This window comes from Podarcis muralis, chromosome 6 (genome assembly GCF_964188315.1).
Source record: "Podarcis muralis chromosome 6, rPodMur119.hap1.1, whole genome shotgun sequence".
Lineage (NCBI taxonomy): Eukaryota > Metazoa > Chordata > Lepidosauria > Squamata > Lacertidae > Podarcis > Podarcis muralis.
In genome coordinates, this window is record NC_135660.1 from 32,473,898 (window position 1) to 32,494,130 (window position 20,233).

Consider the following 20,233-nt stretch of genomic DNA (forward strand, 5'->3'; position numbering starts at 1 on the left):
ACTCCTATCATCCCTGTCCACTGGCCACCACTGACCATTGGGGATGATGGGAGTTGCAGTTGGGAGAGACAATTTCAGTACTGCTGCATTCTCATAAGGTTCATCTTACATTTGCTAAAAACAGCACCTTTAGTGTAACAAGACCTTGGCATGCACTCTCAATAAATATCTACAGTCCTGGTGATTCAGAGCCTGCTTAATGCTCATTTGTTCACTCAAATTATCCCTGAGGGGTGGTCTGCTTAAGTTCATGATTAATTTGAATTGCAAGTTATACTGTTCTTTTCCTTGGTGATTTTATGTTGGTGATCACATTGAGGTTTTTTTTACTTTTTTATGTTTGGTGGTATAGAAACAAATAAAACTTTTTTTGCCTGATGCAGCTATCACTGTGATGCCAAAATAGCGGAGGAGAACTCAGGCTGATCTAGATTTCTCAATCTGCTGCTTCCCAGTCTGGATTTGAAGCATCAATGGCCTTCAACTTTATTCTGTTCTGTCAAAGTGAGGTCTAACTCCTGCTCTAAGGATCAGCAGGCAGAGGCTTGCAAAAATGGATTGCCACATGGAGTTTTGCCAGTGTTGTATGTTGAGGCCTTTTCTGTGTGTGTATTTCTATATATAAAGAGGGTTCAAGTTCTACACCATGAAGGTTGACTAAACCTACACCTTTTAAAAAAATCAAAAACACCTTGCAAGGCTAAGCTTTTAAGTTCATTTTAAATTTATCCTATGAGATTGCAGATAGGGCGATCTGGCTCACTAAATAAAACCAGTGAGCAAAAAGGAGTATCGTCTGAAAAGGTACAAATACTGTTGGCTGCATCTTTCTTAGCTCCACTTTCTTTCCTTTTAGCCTCAAAAAGGATGTCTTATGAACTTTCTCTGTTTTTGTGTGCTAGCTCTTAAAAAAATCACAAAGGCTTGGACCTTTTAACTTTCACCTTTATAACTATATTTTTAAAATAGCCCCTTCCCATTAGGAGTTTTTATCAACTGAACTCTTGCCAGGACACTGTAGCTGTATTTTCAATGAAACTTCTAACATCTTAAAAGGAAGATAAAAGGACCTCAAAGTTTTATAGCAATTGAGGTTAACCTGGGAAATATTATCTGTACAGAAAATGCTTTGTAATTCTTTTGGAAGTTGACAGAAGTTGGCTGAATAGAAAACGAACCGTAAGCAAATAGAAATGGCCCTGAGCAAGGCTGTGTTCAGATAGCTAAAAATAGGAACAACTTCACAGACAAAACAGGATTTTACCCCTCTCCCTGCAAAGGGCTTATCTACTGAAACTTCCATGAGTATATTATGTAACAGCATGATTGTAGTCTTGTTCTCTATACAGTGTTACCTCGTAACTCAAACAGCTCCATTCTCGAACGTCAAAAACCTGGAAGTCAGTGCTCCAGTTTTTGAATGTTCCTCGAGACACGAATGTCCAATGCGGCTTCCACTGTGCAAAAACCAAGCTGATGGCCAATCGGAAGCCGTGCCTTGGAACTTGGACATTTCGGAAGTCGAACGGTCTTCCGGAATGGATTACGTTCGAGTTCCGAGGTACCACTGTAATAATTTACTTAACTAAGAAACTTTGAACTTGATTCACTGTGTATATATATATATATATATATATATGAATGAAACCATTGGCCGAAATCTAGACTAGGGATGGGAACGCTGTGCCCCTTCAGATACTGTAGTAGTAGTAGTTGTTGTTGTTGTTTTGGATCCCTTGCAGTCGAGATTCAGGCCTTATCATGGGACTGAAACTGGTTGCATTGGTCGACGATCTCGGCAGGCTAGGGACAAGGGTGAGAGCTGTTTCCTAGTTCTGCTGGATCTCTCAGCGGCCTTTGACACCATCGACCATAACATCCTTCTGGACTGTCTAGAGGGGCTGGGAGCTGGGGGCACTGTCATACAGTGGTTCCGCTCCTTCCTCCTGGGCCGTGTTCAGAAAGTGGTGGGGGGGGATGAGTGTTCAGACCCCTGGGCTCTCACTTGTGGGGTGCCTCAGGGTTCTGTCCTCTACCACATGCTTTTCAACATCTACATGCAGCTGCTGGGAGAGATCATCAGGGGGTTTGGGCTGGGTATTCATCAATATGTACCTCTCTTTCAAATCAGAACCAGTGAAGACAGTGAAGGTCCTCTGTGAGTTCCTGGAGGCGGTTGGAGGATGGATGGTGGCTAACAGATTATGGGGTAACTGTGCCCCTGAAGGACCAGGTGAACAGCCTGGGAGTCATTTTGGACTTGCAGCTGTCCATGGAGGTGCAGGTCAATTTTGTGTCCATATCAACTCCATCTGGTACACAGGCTGAGACCCTATCTGCCTGCAGGCTTTCTCACCAGAGTGGTGCATGCTCTGGTTATCTCTTGCTTGGACTACTGCAATGCGCTCTATGTGGGGCTACCTTTGAAGGTGACCTGGAAACTACAACTAATCCAGAATGCGGCAGCTAGACTGGTGACTGGGAGCGGCTGCTGAGACCACATAATGCCAGTATTGAAAGACCTACATTAGCTCCCAGTACATTTCCTAGCACAATTCAAATTGTTAGTGCTAACCTTTAAAGTCCTAAAAGATCTCGGTCCAGTATACCTAAAGGAGTGTCTCCACCCCCATTATTCTACCTGGACACTGAGGTCCAGCGCTGAGGGCCTTCTGGCAGTTACAGGGAACCAGGCAGAGGGCGTTTTCGGTAGTGGCGCCCACCCTGTGGAATGCCCTCCCACCAGATGTCGAAGAGAACAACAACTGCCAGACTTTTAGAAGACATCTGAAGGCAGCTCTGTTTAGGGAAGCTTTTAATGTTTGATGGATTACTGTATTTTAATATTTTGTTGGAAGCTGCCCAGAGTGGCTGGAGAAACCCAGCCAGATGGGTGGGGTATAAATAATAAATTATTATTATTATTATTATTATTATTATTATTATTATTATTATATTAGTAGTAGTAGTAGTAGTAGTCGTGTCCGACTCTTCGTGACCCCATGGACCAGAGTACCCCAGGCATTCTTGTCTTCCATTGCCTCCCGCAGTTTGGTCAAACTCATGTTAGTAGCTTCATGCTGTAGTTGGTGAATTTCATAGTGGGCTGTCTGGCCACATAGGGCCTCTAATAACAGGGATTAATCTAGGAGCACCTCCAGGCCACTCACCTGTGATTTCATAGGATATCCATCCAAAAGCTGGTACACATCTAATTCCCAGGCACACCCAATTCCCATCCATCTTGTCAGGATTCAGCCACGGTTTACTAGCTGTCACCAAGCTCATAAGTACATTTGGACACCAGTTTAGGACATGCATGGCCTCTCCTGATTCAGATACTGCAAAATAGAGCTGGGTATCAGCAGCATCAGCAGCATACTAGTAACACCATGCCCCAGTAACATTTTGCCGGATATTCTTTTTAAATGTTTTATTGTTCTTATGAAAACCATGTAGATATTCTTACGTAAAAAACCCCCTTTCTTTCAACAATATATATGCTTCTCCCAGAAGTCTTTTCAGCTTGTTACAGCACCCAGTCTGCTTCTCTGGGCAAATCTTAGGTTCTGCAGTATCGCTGCAATACTTGCGCAACAATCCAACATACTAGAGCCCCACGTTCACCCTCTGGAGGGAAAAGAACGATTCCTAGAAAAAGTAATTAAGGAAACCTGTCTAAGTGCCTTGACTGTGTGAGCTTCAGAGACCAGTGGGGAACCATGAAGCTTACCGACAGATCACTGTTAACTCAAATACATTTTTAAAGGTTTGCCTTTAAATATGAACTGGATCGCAGTTTGCCCTCATCTATCGCTAGTTGTAAGCCACCAGTGATCTTCACATCTCACATAAATCCTATGATATAACTCCCACTGGTTTTAATATACCCAAGCTATAGAATGAAGGATGTTGCACTTTAAGAAAAAGGTTCTTTCTGTTGCCTGCAGTGACTTCTGTTAGGTGAAGCAAAGAGCAGAAAGGAGTTAGGACTTTAAAAAAATAGTGCAATTACTGCCCCACCCTCCCCTTCCTGGCTGGCACAAGTAGCTCAAGAGCTTGATCCCCGCTGCTCCCAAGCAGGAGTTTGGATTGTGCCCTCACCAAAGAGTGCTTGATGAATGAGTGATGGGACACATTCCTATTGGGAAGAAAAAGTACACATTAGCCAATTATGAAAAATTGTGCAAATTCCCCCCCCCCCCTTGAATGTGAATTTCATGATTATTATATTTACCTATACCCTGCCTTTCTCCCCTGACAGAGACTCATGATGACTTACAGCTAAAATAGAAACACCTTAAAAACATAGGTGTGGGGAAGCTATCATTAAAAACGAATGGGCATTAATAGAATTATGATATATGTGTACTAAAACGCACAGATCATTACAACAAAAACATCGTAGAACAAGCCCAGGCTTCCTCAACCTCGGCCCTCCAGATGTTTTTGGCCTACAACTCCCATGATCCCCAGCTAGCAGGACCAGTGGTGAGGGATGATGGGAATTGTAGTCTCAAAAACATCTGAAGGGCCAAGGTTGAGGAAACCTGCTCTAGCCCCTTTCCTTAAAAGCAGTCAGTTCCCAAAATCCTGTTGGAACAAGAAAGTCTTCACCGGCCAACAGGACAACATGAAAGCAAGCCAGTTTAAATTCTCTAGTTCCAAAGTTTGGGAGCCGCCATCGAGAAGGCCCTCTCTTGCAGGTTTGTAGACAGAGAAGCAGCCATACCAAGACCATGGCATAGCTCTCCTGACAGTGGCATTGCTGCCACTTACTGAAGCAAAGCAGAGACAGGGCAGAGAGGTTTCTGTTAGGGTGCCTGCACAATCCCAAGCTCATCACCTTCCTGCCCCACCTTTCCCTGTCGCACCCCAGCTTTCCAGTTTGCGGAAAAACGTAAATGGCAATTGTGCTCACCGCTTTGGTCTATATTTGTTAGGTTTTACAGTGGTACCTCGGGTTAAGTACTTAATTCGTTCTGGAGGTCCGTTCTTAACCTGAAACTGTTCTTAACCTGAAGCACCACTTTAGCTAATGGGGCCTGCTGCTGCACTGCCGGAGCACGATTTCTGTTCTCATCCTGAAACAAAGTTCTTAACCTGAAGCACTATTTCTGGGTTAGCGGAGTCTGTAACCTGAAGCATATGTAACCCGAGGTACCACTGTATATGAAATAAGTGAATGGATGGGGATCCTTCAGTGGGAAGCAAACAATTAGATAATACTTTCACATATTTGCAGGGGCTTATTGGGGCAGCCTTTGCAAAGACTTTATTGAAGGTCAGCTCCTCTGTTATGCTGCTGCTTGCAACCTATTTTTTCACCATGCCAGATTACAAAAGTTATCTTAGTTTTCACTGCTTTGCATAATTCTAAAAACGTGCTTCTTTTTCTTGGCCGTTTCGGTATTATTCTAAAGAGGGAAAGTGTGTTATAAGGGATTTTTGTGACCCGAGGTATGGTCTTGAATGTTCTTGTTCTTTATTATTTATTTGTAATAACTACAGTAATGATGTAGAGAACTTTCCTACATCCATCTTTCTCCTCCCTCAAACTTTTTAATGGACAAGAGTTTCATTTTGAGGGGAGAGTGCAATTGAAAATTATTTCCTTGTTTGTGTCAAAGAGATTTTGTCTGTCATTTGAACAAGCTTGTGTTTGTGTGCCCTCTAAAATATGCCATACAGTTTTATACTGTTTCTTGGCTCCAGGTACTCATGTATGTTTGTGAAAGTTGAAGGGTCCTGCTGTCTGCTGCTAGCATATTTGTAAAGTAACTATAAATGTCTAATAACACCATTTCTACACATTTTGCTGGTTCAGTTCATTCTAAATTCTTCACATTCTTGGCTAAGCATCTTGGAAAAGGAAAATAAATTGGCCTCTTCCTCTGTGTAGATTCAGCAGACTTGCAAGTTGATGTAGACGATGTACTGCTCAATATCTTTCCAAACTTTTATGGTCTTCTGTTTTTGTTTTTGTTTGAGTGGCCTCGATTGGTATCTCTCTGTAAAAGAGCCTGTAATCAACTTGGGAAAATGCACTCTTGGGGCCATCAAATTCAAAAACTACACAATGCAAAATTAATACCAGTGGAGTCCTTGTAAATGCCACAAATATTTGTAATTATGGATTCTATTAGCTTGTGTATTGGAATGTCATCAAGAGTTTTCCCTAAGCACCTAGGCTTTTTATAAGGGAATGGCTAATGAATATTGTAGTCTCCTTTGTCAAGTGGCAAACCACTCTTTAAATTGGGTAGGTTGATGGAGAGTTTTTCAAAAGCATCTTTCATATGGCATGTGGGTTTGAAAGGCAAAATATATCATGTGCCAAACCCTTGGGCTTGCCTAAAGTGGATGTTTGGATTCCATTCATTGTGTGTTTAGGAAATATTTTCTTGGCTGGTTTTCAGAAGAACCTATGTGTGCGTTTTGCACACCGTTTGCATTGCCTAGAGCTTCACTTCTGTTTTCACTTCAGCAGCTCCCACTGTTGAAATGACAAGCTGTTATGCAGTTTAAAAAAGCGTATTGGCTCTTCAGTAGGAACTGTTGAAGTGGAATTTGGATGTAATGCTCTTGGCTGCATGCAAAAATATATCTTAGAATCCTGGCCTTTTTTAACCTTGTTTTGACTAGCACACAACACTTTAGCCAGGCGGCAGCATTTATTGCCCAATGACAGACCTCTCTCCATCTTTACTAAAAGGTAAAAGAAGGGAAGGGAACGGGTGGCGCTGTGGTCTAAACCACTGAGTCTCTTGGGCTTGTTGATCAGAAGGTCAGCAGTTTGAATCCCCGCGACTGGGTGAGCTCCCATTGCTCTGTCCCAGCTTCTGCCAACCTAGCAGTTCGAAAGCATGCCAGTGCAAGTAGATAAATAGGTACCACTGCAGCAGGAAGGTAAACAGCTTTTCCGTGCACTCTGGCATTCGTCACGGTGTTCCGTGCACTAGAAGCGATTTAGTCATGCTTGCCACATGACCCGGAAAGCTGTCTGTCAACAAATGCTGGTTCCCTCGGCCTGAAAGCAAGATGAGCACCGCACCCCATAGACACCTTTGACTGTACTTAATGGTCCTTTACCTTTACCTTACTAATTTAAGGTAGATCTGAATACAGGGGCGGAGGAAGGGGTATGTGGCGGGTGCCGGCCACTCTGGGTGTCACCACTGGGGGGGGGTGACAAAATGTGGGTGGTACTCACCACGGGGTGTGCAGCGCTTCCTCCGCCGCTGACTGAATATAGATGTCAGTCTTTCTCACAGTTTCAAATGCATTAAATTACTCTCTTATTTACCCTGACCGTACTGAGTTGGCTGTATCTGAGGGATAAGTAGTCATGTAGATAAGTTGTCTTTCACTTAATTGAGCTTTAGGAATGCATGTCAGTATTTTATTTACATAGCCTTGGTGTTTTTATTTCCCTGAATCTGAACTCAACCTTATTATATTTAAGTGAATTGGTTTAAGAACATGTTAATTTATATAGGACATGGGAGTTTTGGGGTGGTTTTTTTTTATAAAAAGTACTGGAGTTCTGTTCCCCAAAGCCACTGTAAAGTGAAATTGCTTATTCAGATGTCTGATTGTGGTATAATCCATATGGCTGCTGGTAGTGCTCCAATTTCAGTGATACGTTTCAGTGCTTCAGAGAGAAATAAGGTTGACCCACTGAATTTTAGAGGAGCACAGAGAACTGATGCAGATATAACGCTGCCTTCTCCTAAGGATTATATAGCAGATTGGGCAGAGGGTTCCTGTTTATGAAATCTCTCCCCCCCCCCCCCATTTTGTGTAAATTACAACCCCAGAGTTCACCAGCCGTGGAGCAAGGTTAAAAACAGTACCCTGGGACAAGGGGATATGCAAAGAATGTAGAATCATGGGGATAACCTGCTGCACTTCTTGAGAGTTTGTACATCATTTCAGGCAGGAAATTCTCCCATCCCTACCTGGAGAGGTGGATTGAACCTCAGCTGCTCTGCATGTGAAGAAGATGCTCTACAGCTGAGCAATGGCCCTTCCCTAATGGCTACAGACAAGGAGTTCTAATGCACGACTCAGGAAAGGCATCCAGTTGATGCCTTATTTTGTAGCTGAGAAATACTTAGAGACAGGAACAATTATCCCAAGATTTAAGAACAGGGCAGATACCGTAACAGCCATGGGTGTGGTGCTTTCACATTTTCTAAGCTGAACTGTTGTTGTATACTGCTTCAAATCATGGTGTTTTTCACAAGTGTCACTCGGATCTGTGTACTGTGTTGCATTTCTCATTACTGAAATGTAAATGTGCACTCAAAACCAGCCACAATGGGCAACTGATTTTTAAAGTTGGCACTCTTCCACTTTTCTGTCCCATGTCAACAATAATAACAAAGTCCCCGTTCTGGACAAAACCCCATTCCTCCTCGTATCTCTTCTGAAAAGGCCTCATAATTGATAGCTGTATGTAAGAACAAGCAAGTTAATGCTCTCTCCAGCCATTTTGTTCTCTCATAAGCATCATACTTGTGATAGCAGATGTTTCCAGGACAAAACGCCAGTTCCAATCACTTACCTTTATCATCTTTGACGTGCCCCATCATTGCCGTACTTACGTCTGAAAGGAATTGATACTTTAAATGGGGAGGTTTGCATATGTCAGTGCCAAATGCAGATGGATAGAAAGGGAGGATACTCAGTAAGAAGCAAACTATTGTTTTAGTATAATGTGACAGTTCAGATTGGCTCTTTAATACTAAGGATGTGCATGTGCTTCGTTGTGTGGTTATGTGTGTTGCTCCTGACAGTTTCTCTGATTTTGCAAATGTGCCCACAGGCGCCCCCCTCCCCAAGGTTGGCGATGCTACTAAGACAATAGATTTTTTATAAAGGTGGCTATCTGCACCCCCCTTTACTAGTCCCATTTTTTTTCCTGCCTGAAAGGCAGGTGGTAAATCTTATTTACAAATGCTAACTTGAACATAATATCTCGTTTCTTGGGGAAGTAGGAGAGCATAAGTACTTCTCTGGACTGTCGCAGTTTGTCATTAAAAGTAATTGCATACAGGAACGTTCTGTATAGAATATTGAAAAATGTTTTCGGGCAGTGGCAGGCTAATGTTCTAGCTGAGGAGAAGAGTGGGATACAGAACACACTTTGCATCTGCTCTTAGATGTTGTTTTGCAAGGCTGAGTGTACCATGAGGAATGGGGGGAAATGCTGTGTTGTCCTTGTTCAAGGGCCCATAAAACATCTCTATTATTTGTGTTTTGTTTTCAAAGTGTGTAAACAGTATCCCTTTGGGGGAAGAAAAACGGAGTCTCTGCTTTGACTTACTCTTACAGGAGCTTATTTTTCAATAAATTGGAGCCAGTACTGTATAAGAAAGCCACATGATTCACAAAAGGTGTATCTTTGCAACCTCTGCTAGAAAGTTTAGAAGGGTAACCTTGCTGGTTTGCAGCAGCAAGTATACAAAACAATGTTCTTGGCATCTTGCAGCATGAACATTTAACAAGCAACACCTACACTGGATGTGGAAACTGAATATTCTGACGCTGCCTTTCAATACATGTGATCATTGGTCCATTTTGTAATGACTGGCAACGGATCTCCAAAGTCTTTTGTCCAAACAACTTTCCCAGGGTTATTATCAACAAATGGAAATAATTACTACAGGCACTAAAAAGAGTACTAATCCAACTCTGGGGTCATTAGCATGGCACCTTATGGGTGAAGTGGTACCCTGTCACCTGAGAAACCCTCTCCCAACCCACTTCCTCCATCATGAGGTAAGGGTGGTTACCCTTTAAAGATACATAGAGCTGAAAGAGCAGTTTAGTTCTATGTATGTGCTTGCACATTCTCTTCTTTGGTAAAAGACAGCTGTAGAAGCTTATCTCCTATCTTAGCATTCTGGTGCATAGAGCTAAGATCAGAGAGAATACAGTGGTACCTCAGGTTACAGACGCGTCTACAGATGCTTCAGGTTACAGACTCCGCTAACCCAGAAATAGTACCTCGGGTTAAGAACTTTGCTTCAGGATAAGAACAGAAATCGTGCTCCGGTAGCAGCGGGAGGCTCCATTAGGTAAAGTGGTACCTCAGGTTAAGAACAGTTTCATTTTAAGAACGGACCTCCGGAACGAATAAAGTTCTTAGCCCGAGGTACCACTGTAGATCTTTTATCCCCAATGTTAGTTTTTAATTCTGAGATAACAGATCCCTGTGCCAGAAGTCATACAAGGTGGGGCAGTTAACCCCAAATGGCCTTGCCAGCCAAATTTTCAGAGACCTACTGGGCTTAATTAGGTCCCACACCCTTAGTGTAGTTTGTTAGATCTTATTCTGTAACTTGTGCCTGGAGCCTGTGTAACTTTGAACATGCAGGCTAGACTTCCTTTGCAAGCAAACCTACTTACTGGATGGACGGACACACACACACACACACACTCCTGTTTTCTGTAGCTGTATATTGGGGTTTACCTTGAGTTTGTGTGCGACACATTCCAAAAATGCTTTCAGAAGAAAAGAAAAAAATTATTTCCTGTCCTGTGTTTTTAGTTTCTAGCTAACGACTTTGACCACTGATCCATTATTATAGTGCATTAGCACTGACCACATAGACTGCAAAACCAAGGGAAGTTTTGCTATCGGTAATGCTCATCTTTGCTGATGGGAATCCAAAAGACTTGCAAAAAGTTCATTGTTTATTCTTTTCTAAGTCGTGCAGAGTCTGTTTGTGTGGGATTTGCTCATTAGGAAACAGAATCCATGTCCATTGAAACCTTACCTAGTAGCAAAGAGCTTGTGGAAATGGAAATTTTATTCTAAGGCGTACATGCTCAGCAGCTGGCATGTGAGTTTTTAGCTCCCTGGATTACTCAATTGTATATATTCCAATCCCCATTGGTTTGATTTCTCCCCCACCCTTTTCTTATGTGCGTGTTTATGTGAAAAACCTTTTTGTGGGAATGTTTTTCAGACTTGTTTATTCTAGTTTGGCAGAGCTGCTCATAAAATTAAGTAGCCCAGTATTCTTTAAAAAAGCAACAACTGTGGGGGGTTGAAGGGGCAGGGAAATTGTATAGCTCCCCCCTTGCTTAAAGCCCAAAAGTTTAGGTTGGGATACAGCCAAGCTAAACAAAATTGACTTTGGTTTTATAGCATGCATGCCTCCTGTTTTCAGTTGTTGAAAAATGAAATACCTTCCATTTCTTTCCTTTTTTAAAAGAAGGTCTCAGATGAAATCCATGTTGTGAACATTTTAGCACCCAACTCTATATAGAAGGTTGTTATATGGAATCATAGAAACATAGAAATTTTGATAACTTGCATCTCATCAAAGATTCTCTCAAAGCAGCTTTGAACAATGAAAATGCATCTGAAAGATTCAGTGCCTGAGGAATTCTTGGGTCATCTTCTGGCCACTGGCTTTGCCCTGTTGGGAAATGATCTCTCTTTAACAACAACAACAACAACAACAACAACAACAACAACAACAACAACAGCCCACCCATCTGGCTGGGTTTCCCCAGCCACTCTAGGGGGCTCACGGTGCATATCAAAACATGTTAAAATGTCAGACATTAAAAACTACCTAATATAGGGCTGACTTCAGATGTCTAAGTTGTGTAGTTCTTTATCTCCTTGACATCTGATGGGAGGGCGTTCCACAGGGAAGGTGCCACTGCTGAGAAGGCCCTCTTCCTGGTTCCTTGTACCTTCACTTCTTGCAGTGAGGAAACTGCCAGAAGACCTTCAGAGGAGGACCTCAGCGTCCGGGCTGAACGATGGGGTGGAGACGCTCCTTCAGGTATACTGTACACACCTGCACTTTATTGATGGAGGTAGGAGTTTTGTGCTGCCCAGGGGCACACGAAAATTTGTGACTGGGGCATCATCCAGGCATCTCCAGAGTTCTGGAAGTCATTGTTAGCAACATGCTAATGATAACTTAACGGGCAGACATGGCAATCCTAAGAATGCACATGCGGTTGAGATATTTATTTTGCACAGGACACTAAATATTCTGAAATGTGAATGAAAATCCTAGGTTGGCTAGTGTGCCTGTTGGGACTCCTTTCCTTTATTAGCAACATTCATACACAGAATATTGAAGCCGGTCGGGGGGGAGGAGTCACAGGTGTCAGATCAGTGGAAGCTGGGCAAGCACAGATTGGCACTTGCCCAGAATGGGGAGGCAGCTGAAAATGAATATCTGAGTGTCAAATGGGACACTTCTCACAGACAAGTGCCCCCAAATGGTAGCGGGGCTAAGATGATTTAAACTTGTACAACAACCGTGCATCCTTAAACTGGAAGAAAGGCATTTTTATTCTTTTTATTTCTTGTAACTCATGTTGCGTAGTAACCTGAATGCCTTGCATGGTTGACTAGATAATGCTCACAACAAGAGACAAGAGAGGTTTGGGCCCACAAAGCCCATGGAGTTCCTGAATAATACATGAGCACCTGACTGACAGCTGTTTTTATAGGCCATGTGCCAGAATAAGCCTTGAGCTGTCCAACTAGGCATGAGTTTAGGGAAGGGCTTCACAGTCTCTTCCCACCCCCCTTAAATATCACATACTTGCTAACATTTCTTTTAGAGGTCAGCTAATGGGATTATGGATATTGTTTGCCATATCCACATCAATAATGCAGTGTGAGGCTCTTGAAGAATTGATTTCTGCTGCTCAAGGAGAGCAGCAAAAAGCAAGAGTTTAAGTCTCGGGTCGCAAGAGATTTGCAATAATTCAGGTTTAACATCGGTCCTAATTAAAGCCCTTTGATGATGATTCTGTTTTATAAGCATTTGGAGTTAGTTCCTTGGAAATATTTTTGGAATTGAGAAGTACATGTAAATAATAATAATAATAATAATAATAATAATAATAATAATAATAATATCTCGTAAACATATATTAAGCATTCAGGCTGACATGCTTTGTTACATCAAAATGTGACTAGGTTCACACAAGTAGGATTTTCCTGGTGATAAGCTCTTCCTTGGGGTCATTGGAAGATGCTTTAGACAGAGTCCGACCCTCTAGCTCAGTACTGGCTGAAAGTGGGTTTCATGCAGATATTTCTCAGTCCTTCCTGCAAATGTCAGGGACTGAACCTGGGGCAATGCAAGGCCTTCCCTTGATCTGTGTTGTGCGGATTCCTCCTGACTAGTAATTGGAATATAAATAATGGTTCAATTTTTATCCCTTAAATATGTATGCTCTGGATTGTTGCTAGTGTTCACAGTTGGAGCAGATCTAGCACTGCCTCCACTCCGCAGCAAGCTATTAACACATTAAAATAGTCATACAGAATCTAATTAATTGTAGGCTGTTAATGGCAATAAAATGGTACTGTCTCTGATTGTATCCCAAATCGGTAGGAGAAATATTTGTTCGTTTAAAGAAGACACATGTCTGTTCTCCACATGAAGTTGGCTCTTCTTACAGGATTGTCATTTGAAATCTTAAGAAACTTATCTACCAAAAGAAGCTGCAGTGAAATACTTTGCCATTTGTGTTCTGATTTTTACCATCAACAAAACATTTTTTAAAAAAATCAAAACAAATTATATTTTGAATCCTTAGTCCCATGTAAAGTGGCAGATCGCACAGAATTACATCTAGTTATGCTGTCACTGTGGCTCCAGATTACTTCTGATGACTTCAACTAAGAAAAATAGCATGAATCATCCACCAGTTTATTGTAAGGCACTATAGACACTGTTGTAAATATATGCTGTCTGGAAAGATCCGATTCCAGTAATTGGTCTGAAATAACTGCTGACATCACAAATGATAACTCAAAGTACTATCCTGAAAGAAAACAACAAACCTGGGGAGTATTCCAGCTGTATCAAGGTGTACAAATATATTTTTTTTTTTTTAAATTAAATTTTTATTAAAATTTTAACAAACATCATAACAAAAAACAGAAAGAAGAGAAACAAAAAAAAAAAAGAACATAACATAGAAATACAAAAAATAAAACACATATAAGCTCAATTGTCACTTTCTTTAAGCTTACTTTCGCGACTTCCTCATACCTTCCCTTTCTGTATTCTAATTTCATACTCAATTTTCAGCAAATCTTTTCCCTATTCTTAAAGTAATTTCAATATCAGTTATTTTCTTCCAGTTATCCCTTGCTGCTTTTAACCCCTTAATATCCAATCCAACATTTTTCTAAACTTCAATTATCTTACAATATTTTTTAAGATACTCTTTAAACTTTTTCCAATCTTCCTGCGCCGTATCTTTTCCCTGGTCACGGATTCTGCTCGTCATTTCAGCCAGTCCCATATAATCAATCACCTTCAGTTGCCATTCTTCCACGGTGGGTAGTTCTTGCGTCTTCCAGTGCTTTGCGATGAGTATTCTTGCTGCTGTTGTAGCGTACATAAAAAATGTTCTATCTTTCTTTAACACCAATTGGCCAACAATGCCCAGGAGGAAGGCCTCTGGTTTCTTAGAGAAGGTGTACCTAAGTACTTTCTTCATTTCATTATAGATCATTTCCCAGAAGGCCTTGATCTTTGGGCACGTCCACCAAAGGTGAAAGAATGTTCCTTCAATTTCTTTACATTTCCAGCATTTGTTGTCGGGCAAATGGTAAATTTTTACGAGCTTGACTGGGGTCATGTACCATCTGTATATCATTTTCATAATATTCTCTCTTAAGGCATTACACGCCGTAAATTTCATACCTGTGGTCCACAACCTTTCCCAGTCAGCAAACAAAATATTATGACCAATGTCCTGTGCCCACTTAATCATTGCAGACTTAACCATTTCATCTTGTGTGTTCCATTCCAACAGCAAACTATACATTCTTGACAAATTCTTAGTACTGGGTTCTAACAATTCAGTTTCTAGCTTTGATTTCCCCACCTGGAAGCCAATTTTTCTATCTGTTTTAAACACTTCCATTATTTGATGATAATGAAGCCAATCTCTCACTTTCCCTTCTAATTTTTCAAAGCTTTGCAGTTTCCATCTGTCCCCTTCTTGTTCCAGAATTTCTCCATATCTTGGCCATTTAGCCTCCATATTAGATTTTTTAATGGCCTTGGCCTCCATTGGTGACAGCCACCTTGGAGTTTTACTTTCCAACAGATCTTTATATCTAATCCAGACATTATATAATGCTTTCCTGACAATATGGTTTTTGAACCCTTTATGCGCTTTAACCTTGTCGTACCAAAGATATGCATGCCACCCAAACATATTGTTATACCCTTCCAAATCTAAAATGTCAGTGTTCTCAAGAAGCAGCCATTCTTTCAACCAACAGAAAGCTGCTGATTCATAGTAAAGTTTTAAGTCCGGCAGGGCAAACCCCCCTCTATCTTTTGCATCAGTTAAAATCTTAAATTTTATTCTGGGCTTTTTGCCCTGCCAGATAAATTTAGATATGTCTTTCTGCCACTTCTTGAAACAGTCCATCTTGTCCAATATTTGCAAAGTTTGAAACAAAAACAACATTCTAGGCAACACATTCATCTTAATAACTGCTATTCGGCCCAACAAGGAAAGCTTCATGTTTGACCAAATTTCTAGATCTCTTTTGACTTCACTCCAACATTTCTCATAATTATCTTTAAATAAATTCAAATTTTTTGAAGTCATATTAACACCCAGGTATTTCACTTTCTTAACCACCGTTAACCCCGTCTCATTCTGAAACCTTTCTTTTTCCACTGATGTTAGGTTTTTCCCCAATACTTTCGTTTTTAATTTGTTCAGCTTAAATCCTGCGACCTGACCAAAATCTTGAATTAATTCTAAAACTTTCTTTGTACTAGATTCAGGCTCTTGCAAAGTAAGTACCAGGTCATCTGCAAATGCTTTCAGTTTATAATGTTTCGCTCCGACCTGTACACCTTTAACCAACTGGTCCTTCCTAATCATATTTAACAGCACCTCCAGGACCGATATAAAAAGCAATGGAGAGATTGGGCACCCCTGACGTGTCCCTTTTTCTATCTTTAGTTCATCTGTAACCACGTTATTTACAATAAGTTTTGCTTTTTGTTCTGAATATATCGCACCTATACCATTTTCAAACCCTTTGCCTACCCCCATTCCCCGAAGGTTCTTCATCATAAAATTCCAAGAAATATTGTCGAAGGCTTTCTCGGCATCCACAAATATCAAGACTGCTTTAGTGTTAATGTTCACTTCTAGCATTTCCAAAATGTCTATTATATTCCTTACATTGTCTGATAAATGTCTTTTCGGTAGAAAGCCTGCCTGATCTCTATGGATCTCCTCCATCAACACTATTTTCAACCTTTTTGCTAAAATGTCAGCAAAAATTTTGTAATCCACATTTAATAAGGAGATAGGGCGGTAGTTTTTAAGTTGGGTCTTTTCCGTCTCTATCTTCGGTATAAGGGTGATATATGCTTCTTTCCACGTATCGGGTGCCTTTTTTCCCTCCAAAATCTCATTGCATACTTCCAACAAAGGCTGTAGTAACCCCTCCTTCAAAGTCTTATAGTATCTGGAAGTTAGTCCGTCCGGTCCTGGAGATTTGCCCAATGTCATATTTTGAATGGCACCTTCTATTTCTTGTTCTGTTATTTTCTGATTCAAAATTTCTTTATTTTTCTGTGAAATTTTTCTCAGTCCATTTTTTTCCAAAAACGATTCTATTTCTACATCACTCTGAGGACCTTGTTTATATAGATGACTAAAATATTTCTGGAAGCAAGGTGTACAAATATTTTGCATCAAACTCATAAAGAAGAGGTTGAGTGGCCATCTGTCATGGATGCTTTAGCTGAGTTTCCTACCCTGCAGGGGTTGCATTAGAAAGATGACCCTGTCAGGAGATCAGCCTACACTCGAGTAGGACCCTGGCAGAGACACATGCCCGACTGGCATGTTTCATCCCTCCTGGTCGATCGGGAGCTTTATAAGCTTTCTTCAGCCCAAACATCACAGCAACCGATGCCAACAGACACTGGCACACTTAGGGATCTGCAGAGTTTGCGCATCATGTGTAACAGAGCTCAGCAACTCAGCATTTTGGCTAATCTACTTTATTTACATATAAACAGACACGGAGCACTGCAACATGGCTTCCTCTCTCTCTAGCATCAGACAGCAAAGAGAAAAAAACAAAACAACAATAATCCCACTTCACGGAACACAGTAACACAAACATCCTGTCTCCATCACTTCCCGCTCTGTGGAGTCAAATCATATATCGTCATGTGAAAGACAAAAATCCCATGACTGCAATCATGGAGCAGGAATTCTAACATCCCCTTGGGGTACCTTCCAGCTCCATGCTTCTTATGTTTTTCAACTTCAACAATATTTCATTATGTATCATTTCATGTAATTGTATCTTGTATAATTTATAAAAATTATTGATGAAACATGTTCCATTTACAAACAAAACATTTAAATAGCTACCTTTCTACTGATAGGACAGAGGGCAGGGCATGTGCATAGCCAGGATATTTGTTAGGGTGGGACAGAACCTCATTTTTGTATTGATTTCTGCTGATTTTTACTTATTGTGGGGCAGCTGCCTCCTGCCCCCCCCCCCATTGGCTACACCCATGGGGAGGCACGGGAAGGGGATCACAGTCGGAAAAAGGTTAGAAAACACTGGTCTAAAGTAGCATTTTGTTTTTTCCGGGAACAAGCTGGAAGTTAGTGAAGTTGCCTCAAAGGTGATACTGGCTTTGACTGGCTGCCCCTGTGAATGTTTGTTTATTCAAACTGTTTTTATCCCTCTATTCATTACACAATGCAGGTTGCAGTGGATCAGCATTAGAATACATTGCCAACAATAAAGCACCAAGTAAGACATCAGCGGCCTGTAAAAATATAAAATAACACCACAGTAAAATAAACTTAAGAGCAGCAGACAGTAGAGGCAAATGAATCACCCCAGGGCTTGGATAAATAAATAACTCTTTAATTGGTGCTGAAAGTGGAAAAGAATTGACCACCAATCTGATTTGGGAGGAGAGGGCATTCCAGAGCCAGGAGATCTCACCCTTTTTTGTGCCACATCATGTTTAATTTCAGGATGGTGCAGGACCATAAAATGGGCACCCCCCAGATATTCACATTACAGACCAGTTTTAGTTCAGGAATTCATTGTCCAGCCCAGTGTGAACATTTTGCTTTACAGTGGTGCCCCGCAAGACGAATGCTTCGCAAGACGGAAAACCCGCTAGACGAAAGGGTTTTCCGTTTTGGAGGTGCTTCGCAAGACGAATTTCCCTATGGGCTTCCTTTGCAAGACGAAAATGTCTTGCGAGTCTTGCCATTTTTTCCCCGCTTCCCCCCCTTTTTCTAAGCCGCTAATAGCCTTTTAGCAGCTCAGCCGCTAAGCCTTTAATAGCCGCTAAACTGCTAATAGCGCTAATCCGCTTAGCCGCTGATGGGGTTGCTTCGCAAGATGAAAAAACCACTAGACGAAGAGAATCGTGGAACGGATTCTTTTCGTCTTGCGAGGCACCACTGTATTCTAGAAGAGTGTGGTGAACTCCAAAAAGTGAACACGTCATTTTAAATTATGTGACTAACCCAAGCTCTGGCTTCCGTGTTTTGGCCTTCACAACCAACATGGCAAGTGGTAGTTTTCCTCCCCATGTCCCTGTCAATCTTTTCTGCAGAGGAATGGAGTCAGGGGCTTTGTGAAGCAGAGGTGCCCAAAGCTCTGTGACTCTATCAGGCCAAACCAGGTTCCGGAGGCTGCAGTTTCAACTTTGCCATACATAGTGCGGCTTCTGCACTAGGTTAAAGTGGTAACTCGGGTTAAGAACTTAATTCGTTCCGGAGGTCCGTTCTTAACTTGAAACTGTTCTTAACCTGAGGTACCACTTTAGCTAATGGGGCCTCCCGTTGCTGCCGCGCCACCGCGTGATTTCTGTTCTCATCCTGAAGCAAAGTTCTTAAACCGAGGTACTATTTCTGGGTTAGCGGAGTAACCTGAAGTGTCTGTAACCTGAGGAACCACTGTATTTTCTCTTGTCTTTTGACCTAACTTCAATTCACTGAGTTACTAGAATAAAATGGAACCATTTTTGTGTTTGTCTCTTTGAGATACGGGAAAGGGCAGGATTTAAATGCCATAAATAATGTTACTTCAGCAAGTAACAATTTATATAACAGTGTAGAATTGCAATGCTTTTACACTCCCTGAAGTCAGATAATGAAACCTTTTATCTTCAATCTCCTTCCCCCTTTACTCTCTTCTCTTCATTTATTTTTTTCTTGGCATTTTAGTAGAACATGTCTTTGCTTAGCAAGTAACCAATGCTATATGACTATTTCTCACTTTCAATGTTTTGTCTCTCTCTGTGTGTGTTTGGGGATTTTTTTAAAAAAACTTGTGCGGGAATTCCATGCAGCAAATTCATACTTTTTAATCTTTTTGAGCCTGGCAGTTCTTTTGATTATGTTCTGTGTCCTTGTGGCTCTAACAAAACTATTTGAGAATATCTGGCTACTGTTGGGCTTTAACACTATAAAACTATTGGCAAATCTTCTATCAGTAAGTGGAAAGCTGTGCACAATTCTAGGGTTTCTTTTTTGGTCTGCATTCCTTCTCTTTCCTGCTCCCTACATCACACATTCCTCACATAGGTGTTCTAGAGATTTAGTAGTGCTCCTCAGCAAAGTGTTTACTGATGAAGTCATTGGTTAGAGAACTCGGAAAGTTAAGGAGGAAAATAGTCTGCTAGAGCCTGCTATTTTGAGATCATTATTAAATCTTGAATTTATCAGAAAGACAAATTTTATTTTTGCATTGGGTTTTGCCCGGTATAATTGTTTCTGTGATATATGTGAGGTTTTTTGTGGGGGCGGGTAACTATTTCCTATGCCCCCTGGATACTTGTTCATTTTGTACAGCCTACAGTGCTCAGATAGATGAAATCCCAAAGTCAGGAAACTTCAAGCTAGCAAACACAGTGGCGCCACCCTTTCCCCAACACATAAACAGTCACGTTTTGCCATGAGGTAACCCATCAACAGCATTTTGCATCAGCAGTAAAGATAACACCTACACCTCCCAGTAAAATATAACATGGATGTGTGCACAGGGAATGTCTGACTTCATAGACACAATGCCAAAGTTCCAGTTATTGTTTATTGCAGCCCCATATGAATGAATGAATGAATGAATGAATCTTTATTTGTGTCAGCCATCGGCCATAGCAATAAAAGAACAATACGATATGCAAAGAATAAAAATAAA

General features: G+C 41.2%; 1 protein-coding gene across 2 annotated transcripts in view; it reads left to right on the forward strand.

Moving 5' to 3' along the window:
- Positions 1-20,233, forward strand: part of SPSB4 (splA/ryanodine receptor domain and SOCS box containing 4) — a 190,387-nt gene that overhangs the window by 130,350 nt on the left and 39,804 nt on the right. The window lies entirely within an intron of this gene.